General features: G+C 40.0%; 1 long non-coding RNA gene across 3 annotated transcripts in view; it reads right to left on the bottom strand.

Moving 5' to 3' along the window:
- LOC122562476 overlaps positions 1-20455 on the bottom strand; it is a 48017-nt gene that overhangs the window by 10053 nt on the left and 17509 nt on the right. For all 3 annotated transcript variants that reach the window (XR_006315320.1, XR_006315319.1, XR_006315321.1), the window contains exons 2-3: positions 15177-15396; positions 741-899 (exon numbers count right to left, since the gene is read on the bottom strand). This is a non-coding gene — a long non-coding RNA (uncharacterized LOC122562476). The remainder of the gene's footprint in view (positions 1-740; positions 900-15176; positions 15397-20455) is intronic.

Genomic DNA, 20455 nt, shown 5'->3' with positions numbered 1-20455 from the left:
AGATTTAACCTGGTGTGGAGTCTTCTCCCTATTAGCAGCTCAGCTTTTTCAGTTTTGTTAGGATGATGTTTCTTGCATCCAAAGTATAATATTGTCAGCTGTCACTGGAAATGTGTCCAGAAAATTTTAAACCCATACCAATGGTGAAGGATCGTAACATATTCATTACTTTTCCTATTCAAGGCGGTAATGTAACAGCTATTACAATTTAATATTACTGTTATTTACCAGCTTGCTAATCTGTTGTTCAACAAGATTATCTGCTGGTTAAATCCTGCAGCAAGATGTGATAACTTTTGCTCTGTCACTGTAAGATCTGTTAGCCATTGCTCTGTTACAATAACAAACCAAACAAGATTGATCCAACTGCTGCAGAAATCTAAAAAAATGTTTGCTGTTTACTGTGTCAAACAGATTCTCAAAATTTCCCTTTCAGATTCAGTGAAGATGTTCTGGAAGCTTCACAGCATGAAAACAAATATGTGGAAACTAGAGATAGAAGGACCAAAAATACCTGAAAATATTTATAATAATCATTGCTGGCATGTGAACTCTCCATTTATTCAAAATAGTTTTGCAACTCAACCTAAATTAAGACAATTACATTGTAAGATAAAGTTTTTTTTAAAAAATACATGCTTTCTCATAAAGTTGCTCCTTCTATTCTCTGCAGTCTGTACATTGGTTGCAATGCTTAGCTACTAATCTAGTCTGTCTCTTTAAATTCACTATGTCGGTACCTTCTTGTAGAGAAGAGGTCTAAGTAGTTCCTGAAGTCTGTTAGATGTTCATTATTTTGGATGGGTCGTTCTCTACATTGACAAGTACTTGGCTTATTTCCTAGACCAGCATATTCTCAACTTCAGAAAGGAAGCAAAAAGAGCTGGGAATGCTTATTTCTGAAAAAAAAAAGTGGTCAGATATGGTGTCAATCGTGTGCCAGTTAGATTTTGAAGATACTCAAAACTTTTAGTTATAAAGGTCGATTTTACATATTAGTTGTACATTCCAAGGACATGTAATATTAATTATTATAATATTCAAAAAAGTTTTGAATAAATCATTAACATGGTTTTCCTTCTTCCAAGAGGTGAATAGTTTATTCTGCTTAACTGCCTCTATCTTCACTACTCATTCCCACCATACTTTTGATTGAGCAGAAAGGTAGAATCAATAATGAACAATATAACTGCCTAAAAAGTTAATTTCAATAATTGTTTTGTCATTTAATATAAGCTGATCTTCAGCATCAATGAGTATGGATGGCCTGGGAACTGAAGCATGGATGTGATATTTCTCTGTTTAACTTAGTCTACTTTTCAAAGGAAATCAGAAAAACTAACAGATCCAGAGGTTAATTGAAGATTAATCAATGAGGGATGTTTTCATGGATTGACTTGGTTTGTAAATCCTAAGTTCCTGACCTTGGTTAATTGCCAGGTCATCGATGTGGGAATATCAGCAAGAAATTAGAACTTTCTTTTTCTTTTTTTTAAAAAGAACTACTTTTCAGATGCTGAATTATAACATCTGAAATATGTAAAGGATGTGCACTGGATTCTTTGACTTAATCACAGATCATATATTATTGACCACTTCAATGTGGCATGTGTATTTATTAACAGTATTTCTGCTCCAAATATAAAGTAATTGCACAGATCATGAGAGGTATGATTGGCATCTCCTGTATGAAATACACCAGTTTACTTTTAAATACAGGATTATATGTTTTCTAAAACATAAACTGAGAAAGACAGCTTGCACAATTTATGAGCATGTCAAACAATGATTTGCTGCCCCCTTCAGTAATTTTGTGAAATGACTGATCAACAACATCCTTTTACTATTTCCCTCCTTTCCTGAAGGTGTTAAGTGATCCTTTCATTGTCATTAGTCTTCCTCATGGTATCTTGCTCAAGTGGGCATTTTTCATACGTGGCCTTGAAAGATGTTAGAAAGCTATTTCACTAGATGGGTGTTGGTGAGGAGGCAAGCTCCTCTGCTCTTTAAGAGTAAAAACTTAGGATTATTTACAATGACCCAAAGAGGAAGACAGGAGCTCATCCAAAAAAACCAGCATCCCCTCAGTTTAGGTTTAGCACGTCAAACAGGGTTTTTGTGTTTAAGTTTTTTGGTTATAGGACTTAAACCCATAACTCTCTTGAACTAATTGCATGAGTGTTACCCATTAGACCAGCACTTGTAAATACATTCTGGAATCTGCCTTGTTGTCCTTTGATGACTCACAGTTAATGTGTAATATACTTTTTTTTTTAAGAACTGTTCAATGTTTAAAGTTGAAATTTCTTTTGTAAACATTTCCTTGTCTGGATGATCTATAAGGGCAAGGATGCACATCCCCATTAGAAAACATTATAAAAATGTTCTCCCCAGTGTCTGCGTGGATTTCCTCCGGGTGCTCTGATTTCCTCCCAAAGTCTAGGTGCAGTCTAGGTGGATTGGCTATGCTAAATTGTCCATAGCATCTAGGGATGTGCAGGCTAGGTGAGTTTTGGCCACGAAAAATATAGGGTGCCAGGGATATGGCAGGAGAGTGGATCTAGGTAGGTTGCTCTTCGGAGGTTCAGTATGGATTCAACAGGCCAAATGGTCTGTTTCCACATTGTAGGAATTCTATGGAAAAGAAATTGAAGTCAGTGAATGTGAGCAACAGCCATTTCCAGCATGTGAAATGCAGTTAATAATATGACATCTCCAATTTGGTATATGTAACTGATTCCTACATTTATGGATCGGATCTAATGTTAGCAATGTGGGCTTCATTCAATGATTGGGGAATCGTCCATTAAATAAAGGTTTCCAATATGCCCAGCAGACGGTGCAATTAAATCCAACAGGGTTGGAAGTTCGCTATGGGTTCAAGACACACATTTTTCCTCTGGAGAAAGTGAGGACTACAGATGCTGGAGATCAGAGTTGAAAAGTGTGGTGCTGGAGAAGCACAGCAGGAATGCAAAGCTTATGGCGAAACATCGACTCTCCTGCCCCTCAGATGCTGCCTGACTGGCTATGCTTTTTCAGCACCACACTTTTACACATTTATCCCATTGACTGCAATAAGGGCTACACACAACTTCATGTTTTTAAAAGATCGCAGCATCTTGCCAGTATTGGCCACACTGTTCACTGGCTGGATATCAGAACAAGAGGGCAATATTGCAGTGGCCAGCACTGCTTACAGCTAGTTTTCCCCTCTCACAGAGGAATGCATTGTGGTTGAAGGAGTGAGTGGCAGTCATGCTGAAGTTGAATCTGAACATGTGTTATGTCACATAAAGAGAACATGATGGACAGTAGGCTTCTTTAGGAGGTTGTAAGAAAGAGAGATATCTTTAGCTGAAGGGACTTGGAAAGGCAGTCAACCCATACTTAGAAAGCAGTTGGAGCAAATAGCCATGGGTGTCAATACCATAATTCAAGCTCTGAGAAGCTCAAATACTTTACATAAGTGATTAAGATGCATTCAAATACCATGTCCCCACCAAGTGAACCACTCACTTCCAGAGATCTTATAGTACATTGTTAGAATATCTATCTCTAGGCCAGAAGCACAATTTCTGCCTTGGGAGTTGGTGGCCACAGAAAGTATATCATAATATGGCCAAACAAGTTACTTATCAATTTATAAATCCTCCCAGTATGTCTATTATAGATGGTAAGAGTGGAAGAGTTTCCTGAACTTCTTGGTAGCTGCCTTTGCACATGAACAAAAGGCAGGAGCAAGCTCCTAAGCCTGATCCACCATTTAATAAAATCAGGGCTGATAGCACTGTACCCACAAATTTACATTCTCATCTAACTCCCAATAACTTTTCACTTCTTCACTTGTCAAGAATCTACCCTCCTTTGCATTAAAATATTCAAAGACTCTGCTTCCATTGCCTTTTCAGGAAGAGAGTTCCAATTGACTCACAAACCTCTGGGAGAAAACAAAAACTGCCCCTGTTTTAAATGATGACTCCTTGTTTTTAGTCGGTGGCCCCTAGTTAGTTTCTCCAAATCCTGTCATAGCTTCTTAAGATCTTACACATTTCGATCAAGTCACATCTCATGGTTCCAAACTCCAATGGATACAATCCTCGCCTAACCACTCTTTGGTCAGAAGACAATGTCAAAAAGAGCAGAAGAGTCAATGTTTTGAGCATAAGCTCCTCCTGATGAAGAGCTTATGCTCGAAATGTCAATTCTCCTGCTCCTCAGATGCTGCCTGACCAGCTGTGCTTTTCTAGCATCACACTTTTTGACTCTGATCTCCAGCTCACTTTTTTCCATAAGACAATATGCCCATTCTATGTATTAGTCTGGCAAACCATCTCTGAGCTGCTTCTAATACATTTAGATTATTTCTTAAATGAGATGAATAATATTCTCACAGTACTCCAGATGTAATCTAACCAATGCATTGTTAACTGAAGCATGACCTCACTACTTTTGTATTCAATTCACCTTACAATAATTTAGAACACTATTAGCTTTCTCAATTACTTGCTGTACCTGCATACCATTTTTTTGCAATTCATGTTCTAGGACACTCAGATATCTCATCACAGAGCTCTGCGAGTTTAGATTCGATCTCTTGTTGTTACTATTTAGGTTAAAATCCTCTACAGTTATGCAGCTCATAAGAACACCGGCCCCAGCTCAGTTCAGATGGAGACCGTCCCAATGGTACAGATCTCACATTCCTCAGTATTGGTGCCAATGCCCTACAAACCAGAAGCCATCTCTCCCACACCAGACTCTGAGCTACCTATTCATCTTGCTAAATGCTATTTGCCCTATGTCAATTTGGTTTTGACTCAGGTAATAATCCACAATTTATCAAACTTGGTTCCACTTTCGAATTTGGTGCCACACATAGCATATTAATGATGCAGCACTTCTTTCTTCATTCTACTTATGGCGTTGGTGACCTAAATGGACCACAAAGGCTTGATGCTCCCTCACCATCTCCTACTCTACTGCAAGTTTCTCTCCAGCTTCAAGCAGGTGATCAAAACCCTACCACTGATGGGACAGCACAGCTATCTGGACTCACACTTATTACTATGGAGAACCATGTCAATCCCTCTGACTATATTGTTCCCTCCTATCACTACATTACTTTTTTTTATCCAATTGCAATGGATTCCTGTACCACAGTGCCACTGTTAGTTAGCTCATCAATCCCGCGGAATCCACTTTCATCCAAGCCGACTAAAAGAACCTCAGACTTGCTGGATAATTGCAAACACCGAGGCTCCTACACTCCTGCTTCCCTCACAGGAAACACTAACCAAACCTGAAGACCCTATCATAAGAGGTGTGACTGCCTCCTAGTACAAAGAATCCACGTAATATTTCCCCTCTGAGGCGTCACAGTGTCTATAGATCAGCTGCCAGCCCATAAACTCTGAGCAGAAGTTGCTCAAACTTCAATCACATTTGCTCTGGATGAAACTGGCATCTAGAAGGCTCCATATACTGCAGCTTTGACACATCATGTCCTTCCATCCTCAATATGTTATAATTAGCTACTTTATGATTTTGCTCACTTACGTTTTACATTTATTTTTATCCGAAATGATGCGGATTCTTTCTGGGTCCTCCTATCACCTTCTCTATGTTAAAGGTCTCCATGGACATGTTCTTGTTATGAGCAAGCACCATCCTTGCTCTGAAGGACTACCACACACAAGTGTCAGATGCTGTTCAATTCACTATATCAGCATCGCTCATTTACAAACTATCAATCAAGAGTCATACTGGAAGCTCCAATGTCTGCCCTATCTTTATACACTTCACAGTATTGCAGATCTCAAATCCACTCTCACAATTACACAGACTGCCAACTGTTCAATCAGGACAAACACACCTGCTGATGAGAAAACATGAGAGTCATTGACACACATCTTGTCCATTTGCAGGACAAGGAGGCAACAGGAGCTAAACTGAAGGAAACATATGCTTCAAAACAGTCACTTTTATTCAACAGGAGCAAAAGCTAACAGAAAACAAACAGAGTTCCACTTGCCTTGGACAACAGACAGGGACAGCTTGTCTTTTGAACAACAACAAGAATCACAGAATCCCTACAGTTGGAAGGAGACCCACTGAGCCTGCACTGAGCCTCCAAAGAACATCCCACCCAGATCCAGCCCCCCACCATATCCCAAAGCCCTGCATTTCTCACGGCTAATCCAGCTAACCTATACATCCCTGCTCACTACGGAACAATTGAGCAAGACCAATCCCACCTAACCTGCATATCTTTGGTCTATGGGAGGAAACCAGACCCTCCGGAGGAAACCTGCGCAGACACAGGGAGAATGTGCAAACTCCATGCAGACAGTTGCCCGAGCGTGGAAATCAAACCTGGGTCCCTGGCACAATAGGGCAGCAGTGCTAACCACTGAACCACTCTCCCACACAAACAAATTTACACTCAATGAATGAGAACTGCAACCTCTCCTCTCTTCCCCCCCCCCCCACTATCTACTAGAACTGGCTATCGATTAAGTCCTTTCTGACTCGGATCATCTGATGTTGGTGTGCTGTATCATATAGTCAGTGATGTTCTACCAGCTTAATGTCCTCCTCCTCTCTCAGAAGACTGCTCCCACTCTCCAATCTCATCACCCTCCATCACATCCCATTCTTGCCTGCTCCAGTTGTGTGGAGCACAAATATCTTTCAATCTGCAATGACTAAAGACTTGATCAAGATTGCTTTTGACTAGCACTTGTACCCAAATACTGCATGAATTTCACAGGAATGATGATATAATTAGAAATGACTTCTAACAAAAGGATTTTGTGAAGAAATCTATGGTTTCATTGCTTGTATTTATTTTAAGATAGACCCTAACTGAGAAGGAAAATTGAGAAAAAAAAACTGTCCCTTCAAACATCAAATGAAACTAAGACTGAAACTGAGATTAGAAACCAAAACCTTTGGGCAGATTGACACTCCATGAAATCAGATCAGCTCAGTTAATGATGATCCCAGTGGTGCAGTATAGGCCAGCTGAAGATGAAGGTGACTAGATCTGGAAGCTGAGAATTGAACAACATACCATTGCTGAATCTGTTTGTTACTTGAAGGTGGATCTATGCCATCCAGATTGTTGAAGGCAGAATTGAGAAGGTTCTGTATAAATGTGCTATTGTTGGAGACGGTCATATCTGTAGAACTTGGGTTTTTTTGTGCATTGGATGGAAATCCAGCTAAAGCCTGGAAGAAGAGAAGCTGACATTCTTTGTGAGAAAAACTAAACTTTGAAGGACGTTATAACCAAGACTGATGATACAAATGCAAAATGAACTGCCAAGCCCATTTATAAGATCTGCCTTAGTTGTATCTACTATTTAATATGCACTGTATAGTTGTTAATAAACTGTAATCTACCTGTTAATACATGTTTAACCATTTTTTATTCTGGGTTTTAGATTTTTACTTATCCAAGATAACATTTAACATTTGGTGCTCTACAGTGAAAATAAAAGTATTTTGGATTAAATGTGAAATTCACTAGCTTCATTCTTTCAGTAAATGAATAAGATTTTAGATATCTTGTTCTTGAACCTTTTTTAAATGGTCTCAACTAAGATCACAATGGCTTTACAAGAACATTTCAGTTACGATTTATTCCAACACTAAATCTTTCACAAACTCTGTCTTCTGGAACATGAGGGTATTTAACATATAATCTGAGAGCAATAATTTCATTAAGATAATTGACCTTCGGATATAACTAAAAGTTGTTTGCTGATATTTGAACAAATAATTTAAAAGTGAATAAAATTAAACTTAAAGAAAGATAGGTTAAGGCAACAACTTCGAGCAAACTTCAATTATTTTCAGAGTTCATCCTTAATAACATGTGGAAGCCGATTATAATCTCATTAACTATCCAGGTTGGTAGGATACATGTGAAAGTCCCAATTCTTTCCTGTCTCATGTTTACAAAAGAATAATTGTATTTAAAAAATGTGTAATGCTTATCAACAGCAATAATTAGGTACAAGAAAACTGAAACAACTATTATCAAAATGCCTGGTACAGTTCAGGAATGCCAAATCTCCATTGTCCCATTCTGAAAAAAATGATTTTAATGTTCCTTTCCGCTTTTACATAATTGTATTTCTGTATTCCATCACTGAAAGTATTTAAATGTGAGGAAGATAGACTTTTGAAATATCAGCGAGTTTACAGTGATGCTGAGATGGCATAAAAGAGGTGGTGTTCTGGCCTTAGGCAGATCAGCCATTATCTTATTGAATGGGAGGGCAGGTTTGAGGGGCCAAGTGGCCTTCTCCTGTTCCTATTGCTAATGCTTTTACATTTATCCCCAACACCTATCAAATCTTGTTAAAGAAAGGCAATGCCAATTAAACCTTACAGACTGTTCTTAAACAGGTTTTGGAGGCAACAATATGTTTTACACTTATCTTGTCACTTATATTATGTTACATTGAATATGATAAGTGACAGCCAATGCTTCTGAGACATTTTGCAGCTGCTGTCTCCCACATCTCTCTGCACTCTTCGCTGAACATTTACCCTCAGTGGGCATGGCTGGATTATGATGTCTGCATGTGGACTTGCTACTTTCCGTGTACATGTGAGAAGCTAAAACTCACAGGAACACTTCTGTGAAACAGTATTGTATGTGTTGTGTGCAGACAGGCTGAAGGAAAATGGCTTCATTGCTTCACAAAAATCTGTATGCAAGTCAGTTCCAAAATGTTTGTTGCAACACAATTTAGAGGGTCACTTGTAGGGATTGAAAAGAACCACATTGTTTAAAATATTGCACTTTATCACTCGAGGTGCTTAAGAATATATAGTTTTCATTTGGTTCCTTGGGGAGCACAATTTTTTTTTTAAAAAGGGTATTACAACACAAAAGAGGGATTGAGTACTTCAGCTTATTATAAAAGGAAATCAGATGCATATACTAAAAATACATCCTGACTCTATTTTGCTAACATTATACAGTTGGTATTTAACATCTTGTGAATTAGATGTGGTTTTCACTTGTTCCCAAAAAAAACCTTGGGTTCTTTTTACCAAGTCTTTATCAAACAGTGAAGAGGAGGAAACAGCCCATGACCTACAGCATAACTTGATAATTCTCAACTGCTTCTTATCAGTCCATTAAATGTAGAAATAGAATGACACCTTGTAAATGCAAAATAGCATTAGATAACGAACATAGTTGAAGGGCTTAAAGCTCTTCCCTGTTGAGCACTGCCATGTTTTCTGGTGGGTATGCTTTTCTTTTCTGTCCTGGAGGTCTAGGTGGCCCTTTCATCCAAGCTGTGCTCCAGTCCTTTATCTTTCCTGGATGAGTGAAGGCCCTGCTAGGCCTCACTGATAAAAGATAAAGCTTTGCTCTCACTGCTGGCTTTAAATGACAGTCCAATTTTAATGGGTACTTTTTTTTCCAGAATGCTAGCCAAGTGAATCATGTGCACAAGAGTACTAGTGACCAACAGTGGACAGACTTCAGACTTGAGGATGCATTATGTCAGTGTGCACCTCCTTAATATCCAAGTAATGCTGGTTAGTCTTATCAGCAAAGACCGAGTTGCTTACCATATGCTGAGAAATTGCCTCCTAGTGAAACAATGAAGTTATCTAATGTAAAATGTTGAAAATATTCATAAGAGTTTGAATGATACAAAGGAGTAGAAACAGGCTTGTCAGGATGAATGATGATGCAGTCTTAAGCAGATTTTTAACTCTCTCAGAAATGATGTACCGACTGTACCAATTCTAAATGGGACAGTGATTTCAATGAGAATTTACATAACTAAATAGCAATGTGACCAGTACATTTTTCCATTCTGTGAAGAATTGTTACACATGATGTAAGGGGTTTCCTGCACTATAGGTTGAATGATGAAAGAGAGATTTCAATTCTGTTTGATGTTCTGTTTAAAATTTCTGTTTTAAATTTATTTTTACTTGGCATATTCAATCAGCCTTTGAAGTGGAATATGTCTATTGAAAGGAAAAGATATTGTTGCATTAATGCAGAACTCACCACACCACTCAGTAACATCTCAATATGCTTCAGAGACAATTAATTGCTCCGTAGTGCACTGACTACCATTGTTCACTTTCGCACATTGTTCTGACTCCAAGCATCCTAAATTTCTTTTTGAAATGTATTATTTTTAATTTTGAAAAGGCTTAAAGCCAATTCATAATTAATGAAAATACAGTGAAATTCTCCTGACTGAAAGGAACGTTAACATCAGTTCAATGTTAGTTTTACTGTTTGTCTTACTGTTGCAATATGATTTACTCACCTGCAGTGCCACTGATCTAAGTGGCATAAATTTCATCGACTCTGTTTAAATTCCTTCTTACACACCTTACATTTTACTGTAATATTAATCAGCTGTCTATCTCCACTCTGTCAGAGTCAGTGCAGGTGTAGACATATTTATTGTGTGGTGCTTCCAGAGCTCTGTTTAATCCCTTCATGAATGCTATTCTCCTCAGCTGAAAAATGTGTTGCTGGAAAAGCGCAACAGGTCACGCAGCATCAAAGGAGCAGGAGAATCGACGTTTCAGGCATAAGTCCTTCATTTTCCTGAAGAAGGGCTTATGCTCGAAACGTCAATTCTCCTGCTCCTTTGATGCTGCCTGACCTGCTGCGCTTTTCCAGCAACACATTTTTCAGCTCTGATCTCCAGCATCTGCAGTCCTCACTTTCTCCTGATATTCTCCTCAGTCAATTTTCGTAATTGTTAAATGACTCTTGGTTGAGTCCAAAATGACTCCATCTCATAAGATTACATGAGATAATTTGGTGCTTTAACCATGAGGCTTGCAAAACTGGGTTCTGTATTGGTGCTGGTACTGGCACTTAGGAACCCCGACATCTGTACAATTAAACTTTCAGCTATTTTTGGTGTGGCTTGTATGGTCTAGATCACAGGATTATGGATCATGACGCCAATCAGCTGTTCTGGCATAAATTTTGAAAACTTTAAATGTGCAGACACAGCGTATACATTCACAGAATACTTCCAGCATGGAAGCAGGCCATTCCGTCCATTGAGTCCACACCAACCCTCCAAAGAGCGCCCCACCAAGACTCATCGCCTGATCCTATAACTCTGCATTTCCCAAAGCTAATCCACCTACTATGGGCAATTTAGCATGGCCAATCCATCTGACTTACAAATCATTGGACTGTGGGAGGAAACCAGAGGGGTACCAACCCAGACACAGAGAATGTGCAAACTCCACACAGACAATCGCCTGAGGCTGGAATCGAACATAAGTCCCTGGCACTGAGGCAGCAGTGCTAACCACTGAGCCACCATACCACTCCCTGTGCCAACGAGCTAATCACTCTCAGCTAGATATATGTTTAGCTGTATGATGGAGCCCCTTACCAGAACAAGTGCAGAATAAACAGAAAGGCATCCAACTTGCTGGTGAGATGCTTTTGATTCATATCAGTGAATGCAAAGTTTGCAGCTTGCTTTTGGAGGTCATTTGGTGGGTTGGTGCCTCCACTCTGGGAGGGCACAAGATTTGGTCACCTACAGACTCCAAAGTCGGCAAGAGGCATGAGAATGGTAGGTGCCACGTTGACAAGCTAACTCAGAAATGGAGCAGAGGCTGCAAACTAGGGAAACTCGGTGAAGAGGGGTTAACAAAAAAAGCAATGTTGCAATGTTGCACTGTGACAGATTATGAGAGTCTTGTTTCTTTTGAGTGGAGCATTTGGTTGGTCAGGATTATGGGATTCCCAGTGGTACAAGGAGACATTAAATGCACTCACTTGGCTCTGTGGTTACCACCTCATCAATGGGGAGAGGTACAGGAACTGCAAAGCCTCCCTTCCATCAATGCACAGTTGATAGGTGATCTTTCACAAACCATTTTGTCAATAAGTGCTTGCTATCCGGGCATAGTCATGATGCCTGTGTCATGAGTGTGTCTGTTGTCCCACCATCTTAGGACCTCCAAGGACAGCCAGACAGTCGCTATCATGACACAGGGATCCGTTGATAAACATGGTTTATCAGCCCCTCCCTCTGCCATCCAGTCAAGCAAGGACAATGGACATTTAATAAAAGCCATGCAGCCATCATAAACCTTATAGAGCAGACCATCTGACAGTCAAAGCAACGCTTCCACTGTATGGGCCAGTTGAAGGGAGCTCTCCATTACACACTGGAAAATGTCTCCAGGTTTGCGATGATCACCTGCATCTTCATAATGTTGTTATCACAGCTAATATTATCATGTCATCTCAGGAGGAGTGAAAGAGAGTGTGGCAGAAAGGATACATTCAGTTCCCTTCGTTCAAGGCAGACTGTCCAAGAATAACTGCCAAGACTTTGCTTCTCTTTGGGGAATATTGCTTTTCCATCATGGCTGCACCATTACCATCCATATGGGATATTACCTCACTACCAACTAAGATGTTTCAATAAAAGCTATTGACTTTCCATGACATTTTTATCCAAAACATTTGCAATAAAATGAATAATACACTTTTATGCATTCCCTTAGTGCCTGTCTTGTAGGTGTGTGCCTTTCTGAATGCCCTCGGATGGTTTCACTCCATTCCTTGCAGCATAGTGTTTGAAGAGCTGTTGACTTGCAGTGGGGAAGACCACAGGTTGTCTTGCAGCACATTCTGAAACGCGTTCTGAGAGTCTGACTTTGGACCTGAGGCACTACAACTTACAGACAATAGCAAGGGCACTGGAAGTGTGGCAGTAGTGCGACCATGAATATAGTCATAATGAGACAGGCAACAGGGCTTCATGCTCAATGACCTTCACAGCAACACCTCACAGACCCACTAAATTTCCAGATGTCAGATTGCTGGACTGCAGAGAGACCTTCAAAACTCTGGTGAACATATGGGTTCACACCCACAATGCCAAGACTCTGAGCTGTTTTTAGAAACAAACATAATCTCATGCATCTCAACTCCCCCTGCAACCCCTCTCTCCCCATCTGACTAAAATTCACATAGAATCACCAGCAAGGCTCTGTGGGTGCTATGTGTTATACTGAGTGACGATGCTTCGTTGACACTGGTGTAGTGTTGATCTCCTTTTGTCTTCCTTTGCAGACTCCTATTGCTGGGCAGGTAGCAGATCTTGCATATTTGAAAGCAGAAAATAATAAAAAGGAGTGTGTTGGGGTGAGGGAGGGAGTGGAGGGTGGAATGCATTGGTCATGCTATCTCTAGGCCAGGCAACAGGATGGAGGGTGAACTAGAAGTTGAGAACATTAAGATGCTCTGGCCCATTGTTCTCTGGGGCACAGGGTGCAATGGGCTCTGTTGCAGTTGGCCCCATGATTTAGATCTCCTCCATCAAACTCAGCGAATGCACTTTTGCCTATCCCCCACTGCTTCAACTCTGCTGCCCTCTTACAGAGAAAAGCTTCAAATGATTGCATTGCACTATGTTTGAATTATATGCCTGCCATACCCAAATAGCTGAAGGGAAGGAAGGTAACAAGAGCTGGCTATGAGACTGGCATTACTGTAAGGTATAAGGAAGTGAAGTGGGGAACATCTGAATGGCATCCCTCAGGCCCGACCTCTGAATGAGCCTTACATTTTTATGGCATATTTCAAAAGAAAGCTAGAAGGAAAAGTAGGTATAAAAAGTTATTGATTCACCACAGAAAATGATTATCTTTACCTGATCTAGTCTGTGTCTCCAGTTCCACACAAACATTATGAACACTTAACTACTCTCCGAATATCCTGAAAAGCCATGCAGATCTATTAAACATCTGCAAACTTTCATATCATGGACTGAAAATGATGCACCAGCCCACTTGCAGATCAATAGGATAGGGTATTAAATGCTGACATTATCAGCAGTGCCCACATCCTGACTTGAAATGATGAAAGGAAAATCTGAGATTTCTGCTACTATGATGCATGCAGGAAGAATAAATTGCTGAGGGAGGTCTCAGTGATTTCAGAGTACAGAGGAATTTTGATTATCCGAACAACACAGGCAGAAACTATTTTGTCAGATAATTGAATGTTCGGATAATCGAATGCCAGATAACAGTTTAGCCAAACATCGGGACCTTGCAATCTTTTTCGGTTAATCCGAAATTTGGATAATCGAATGTCGGATAATCGAGGTTCCTCCGTAATATGGAGGTAGGGAGGAAGCCAGCAGTGATTGACCAGTCCCAGTGCAAGGACTGCAAATCAGGGAATGTAATTTACAAGAGTTCACTTAACGTTGAATTGTGTACAGAAAGCAAAATAACAAGAGGGAAAGAAAGATAGAAAGAGATAAAAGTGACACAAAGGTGAAGGAAAAGGGTTTTTTTTCCAGGTGTCCAATAACAATTAAAATCTGAAGGAAGGAGACTCCACTCAAGTAGAATTTATTTTTGAGTGTCAGAGACTTTGTTTGGAAATAATTAAGATTTGTTATCCTGTAAACAAATCTATTTATCATAATTTCATAGATAAAGATTTCATAAGAACAACACCTTTAGATATTCCATACTTTTCAAGATGTGGAGGTGCAGGTATTGGGCTGGGGTGGCCAGAGTTTAAAAAAAAAATCACACAACACCAGGTTATAGTCCAACAGGTTTATTTGGAAGCACTAGCTTTCAGAGTGCTACTCCTTCATCAGATGTCCTATGATCCTGTCCCACTAGCTACCTGACAGTGCTCCAAAAGCTCGTACTTCAAAATAAACCTGTTGGACTACAACCTGGCGTTGTGTGATTTTTAAGCTCATACTTTTCAAGTCAGAGGTTCTTGGCCGAGATAGTTGTGGCTAACCTTTTGGGTGGCTTGAAGGCAAGCTCTGGATTTCTGCTTCTAATTCCATCCTTCTAGACTGGAAGTTGTCCAGTTTATTCTTCCATAATAGTGAGTATTGATAAACTCATTGGGGTGAATCTTAAGTGATTTTTGCAACGTGCAACTTGTGTTGGGCTTCATTTTGGTGGGATTCTTACCTTGATGCCCAACAAGGTTTACCATCTTATCTTTTCACTCTCCCATGCCTCAGTGACTATCTACCCTGCCCCTATTGCAACCCTCACATTCAATTCTGTTCCCATCTTACAATGCACCATTCCCAGAACAACTCACTAGTCACTGATATCTGTTGAAAGAGGTGTCTCCCTTTCACCCTTACCATCATTAAAATCCCAGTCAGCCATTGTCCAGCTGGAGCTGTCCTGCTAACGTTTGCCACTGGACACAGCAAAACAGGGTGAAATTGTCACCTCGCTTTGAGGGCAGAGTCCTGTTGGATCGGGTGTTGCTGATGTGGGACTTTCTTTTCGTTTACAAGTCGAGACTAATACCATGCCAGAGTGTCCAAGGTTGCCATACAGTTTGGTGAAATCAGCCACCTGGAGGAATACATTGAAGGAAGAAGGTCAATGACAACTCTACTCTGCCAGCGAAAGTGTCACCATCTTCTCTCCAATAACCCACATTCATTCTATCCCTGTTACTGTGCCCACCCTTCTACCAAGTGTCATGCTTTATCGCTCTCACATCATTCGCTGTCACCTACACCAACTGACACCGATGACCCTGCATGCCCTCAGCATTGGCAATACACTCACTCGGAGCATCTCCTTATCTGCACCAAAAGTAAAATCTGTTTTACGCACTTTCATCTCTATTTGTATTTTTCCCTTTCTGATTCCATAAGGAAACCAGTCCACAATAGACAAAATAGAGGTAGGGTGTAGGCTGGCTGACACAGGACTCCTTACTCCCTGTGCGAAGACGAACCGACTCTGAATGTACCGATTGGTGATTGACTGTATACAAGCTCCTCAAATGGTGGCGGAGGTTTCCCTTGATGTTCTGTGCTGGGACTGTCACAGCAATGGCTGCCTCCCTTGACAAACTTGCCTGCTGACAGCGATGACAGCTTGTGTCTATTTTAAATGGCAGAGCAAGACAGAAGTAATATGAACCTGCTAACTTTGGCTGAGAGAGCAGAGTGCACGAAGACAAGGTAAGAGAATACAAAGCCTGATGCTGTGAGCAGAAAGATAAGCTCAGAATAAGTCAGCACTGTGACAGCAATAGGTGCAGCCTGGGGCAGTCCATGAGCTGAGTGTCAATCCAATACAATGATAGCTATGGATGCAGTCCAAGGTGAAGCCCATGCCCGGAGATGTGGCAGCCCAATAACCACCATGGTGGATCCTTGGAAAAAGCAGTGAGCTGATATTGCCAAATCTCCACTCTGACTTTCATCTCAATATTGCTTGCTTTGGCATGTTTGGTAAGACAGGAAGCTGAATATTACTGAAGTGGGTCGTGCCATTAATAAGGTATTTAACAAGTAATAATCCTTTCCACTTGGCAACAGCGAGTTGCCAAGTGGAAAACTTGCCCCGTCACTCAGTAAAAGGTGGAGCAAGACACTCCCAATGTCGAAACAGGCCTCACTGAGCTTTTTATCTGATAGTTGTGGCATAACTCTTACCATAACCTGCTTCAGTTAGAACCCTAGGAGATTCCACCCGTTCTTATTTTTATTCCAAGCCACTGGAGACTCCAGGACAAACAAAAAATGTAAACCCAAAGCAGTCCAGGACATGAAACATCAGGATAGAGTAAGGCAAAAAAAGTTGCAGAATATATTGAAAGCCAAGATTGTCTGGACTATATTTAAGAGAGCTGCATTGTGATTGGAACAGAGTCTAAATTAATGCTTCTACCAGCAATGCAAATTTCCCATGATTTAAATGTGCCTGATGTAAAATTCAGCATTACCTTTATCTGACAAAGAAATTTCACCCTTGTTTTCTGCTTTCTGTTATGGGCACAGCCTGACCTTCTACGAAGCACAGCTACTGTAATGATTTATGGCTTGAAGTCTGTTTATGTTCTTTTTCATCTGTCATTAAATCCTTGCGCATATATTGAGTTCCTTCATTCTCCAAATGACTAATGGTGGTTTCCAGTGTGTACCAGTGTCAGAGAGTGATTATGGAAAGTGCTTTAAGTGCAGTTCAAGGTTTAAGGTAAAGGAGCAAATGAAGGAAAATGGAAACACTTGCTTGTTAAACATATGCAAGTTTATACTTTGGGATTAAAATTTGATTCCAAGGCAGCCTATTGCTATCCAGTGTCACAAATGGAGCTTGCCATCAATAGCTGGCTCCTGCAGCTGTCTGAACCTCCCAGTGCAAGTAATGTAATTGTGATATTAGTTTATTCACTGGCTACAGTATGTTGTAAGCATTTCTTCAAATACAATTTGTCATTCATAGACCAACTTATCTGTTAATATTTTTTTGGAGTGTGCACTTGATTTGTTTTTCTGTGTGGTCCCTTTAACTTACCACATACACATGCATGCTAAGTTAACGGGATTGATTTGTGTTTAGCCTGCACAGAAACCTTTGGACCATTGCCACCGCAGTTCAGAGGGAACACAGATACAGATGTGCCAAGCCAAATTCTGAACCCACTCCTCTCCCCCGTTCTTCATAAGTTCCAGAATTACTCTGACAACTCAAGAATCGGTGTATTTGTCAAGTGGTATTACCTTCGTAAATTGTCAATGAAAAGCTTCTGTAAACAATAACTAACCTCTAAAGGCTGAGAAGATATACTGTAGAGACTGTTAAGGAAATCTGCTTTCTTATTAACTTGTGATGCGTGGAATCAGATATGCACTAATTATTCATTGAACCATGTACCTCTTGGCACTCCTTATGTATGGTATCAATGAACAAACTAATAGATCATTCATATATTGGAAGCATTCCCAGTACAAAGTAAACTATTGCAATTATGAGTAAAACAGTATTTTTCCTTATGGAATGTAAAATCACTACTTTAGAAGCTGACTTTGCTACTTGAGGACAAATGATCCTCTACAAAGACATTAGGCAATGCTTGATGTACTATGCTGCTGTTCACAGGAGAGTGACTCCACTTCATAGAGTATCACATTGTATAATTCTCGAGTTATGGATCTGTAAATGAACAATGGTTAGAACCCAAAAAGAGGGCAGTCAGCCAATTATATCCATACTGGCTCTCTGGCAGAGCAATTCTCCTATTGCAACTGCCACAGCCCTGTAAAGTTTTCCTTTCTAGTAATAATGCCATCCCTTTTTGAGTGGCATGATTGAATTTGCCTCTACCCCAATCTCAGATCCTGACCACTCACCAAATGGTTAGAGAAAAGAGAATTTTTCCTCATGTTTACACTTCTTTTTTTGACAATCACCACAATTCTGTGTCCTCTGGTTCTAGGTCCTCCCACCAACGGGAGAAATTTCTCTGTCTATTCTAAAGCAAAATGAGAATATTTGTTGAGACTGACCGTGAGGAGGTTAAACAGAGGGGAGTTGATTCTCCCTCCACACCTGATTATTACAGTATATACTGGTTCAGTATAAACAGGGCAAGCTTAAAGTACATTTTACAGAACTATTTCAGTGGCACAGTAGAATTCTACAACATAAACTTTCCTTTTTTGTTCAGATTCTGTTACTTTAGCAATGAGCAATCAAATTGTCACTCTAAATATAACACCCTAAATAGGAGTTTGGAAACTATTGCACTGCAGGGGCATTGCAAACAAATGCAATCCCACCTTTACCTGATGTAAACACACATGCGCAGATTTCCAGAATTAATCATTTGGCCAGTTACAATGCCACCGAATTCAGTTTAGACTTTGGTATCACGTTATTTGCCAAAGAGAAAATTTCTACTGCTCAACTAGGAAGATGATGCTTTTGTGTGTTTATTTGTTGACATGTTTCCAACAGAATCCACCAGCAGGGCGAAGTAATTGCACAAATGTAAAATAAAAGAGGTTATTTTTGGAGACAGACTCAACTGATAGGTAATTCTGAATCTGGTTTGTTTTACTTCTACCCTTGCTCTGCTTAGTCCTACAATTGTCAGGATTTGCTGGTGACAGTCATTCATGATACCGGTACCCTAGTGGATAGCAGAATGGGAAGTGTTGCAAATCTGCTATGTCTATTTCCATGTGGGAAAGTGGGAGTGCAAACATTGGGAAATCTACTGCTTAGCTATCGATTTTCCTGATGCTTTAAAATGGAGGATGGGAGGGGGATGGTGCTGTGGGCAGTTATATGACCAAGAGATTGATTTCACAGTGGATTGAAGGTGCTGACATTCTGAAGCATTTGTATACTTGACAATTGGTGGGAACAATGACTAAAGGTTCCACTTTCATTACGATTAGATGGATCACACTGTCTCAGCAGCCATTTTCATAATTGGATGGAGTGAACCCACTTCACAGATATAATTCGCTCGATGTGTAAGAGTGACTCTGCACCCCAGCATGGCTTTGTGAATTCACCTTATTTCCTTGCCAACCTTTGTAAGTCTAGAAATAAATGATCACAGTTTCTTTAGGGGTGGGGACAAAGCAGAAAGAAACCCCTAACACAAATGTGTAATAATAGAATCAGTGCCCAACAAAACATAACAAGCATCTACAATACATCTGGAACAAGTTTAGAAGTCAACTTCTAGTTGATTTATTTGAATGTTTTAAAGTATGCTGGTTTGAGGAGACTCCAAATGAAGATTTTTTCAAGTGATTTATTTCAAAGAAAAAGACAAGTTTTAAAATTGTGTTCTTTTGTAAATATAACATGTACATAAAAACTGGGGTCTCAGTGACAGAAAATGATTGAGGGAACTTTTCCTGAGCATGCTGTAGGACATCTATAACACTAGACTTGATCATTTAAAAGATAAAAGACACTCTGGTTTTGTTGTTGCTCAGCATGTTGCCAGGTTACTGACATTACAGAACTTTCAGAATGTCAGAATGCCCTTCACCTACCAAAAAGCATACACTTAGTTTGCTAGTAGCTATACATTTCAATAAAGTTACACAATTCACTTTTGAGCACAGCAATTTACTGGGAAACAAATCATGGTATGATATCAAACTACGTTACATACAAAGCTTAAGACAAGTATGTAGCACAAGCTACATGGCTTCTCCCATAACGTAGTATTTGGACCAGGTAATTATTTATGTTAGAACTGCTTATCTTCTCTCCCATTATTTACACAAGTGATAATTCCTGCTGGGAGGTTGACTCCAAGGCCCCATTAGCTACCCTCCGCTCCTTCACACTTGTGATTTTGTTCAGATTGTGCACCTACTCTATAGACATAGGTTAGCTTTTTGTCTATGACAGGGATGGACCAGCGGACCCTGGTCATGTTCATATCTGACAAGCATTCAAGTGGAATTTATCAGTAAGGGTCAGTGATGGGACTCACCTGCCCAAGCCCATTCGATCTGTGACCAATTATAGCACCCCAGTGCAGTGCAGCTGAGATAAGATAAATAAATATAATCCAGGAAATCACATTACTTTGTCTGGTTCAGGCCCAAATTGTGAATGTTTTGCTAAGAACAGAGCTGTATCA

Source organism: Chiloscyllium plagiosum, chromosome 25 (assembly GCF_004010195.1).
Source record: "Chiloscyllium plagiosum isolate BGI_BamShark_2017 chromosome 25, ASM401019v2, whole genome shotgun sequence".
Taxonomy (NCBI): domain Eukaryota; kingdom Metazoa; phylum Chordata; class Chondrichthyes; order Orectolobiformes; family Hemiscylliidae; genus Chiloscyllium; species Chiloscyllium plagiosum.
Note: the sequence above shows the minus strand (reverse complement) of the source record. Positions and strands in the feature narration are given on the sequence as shown.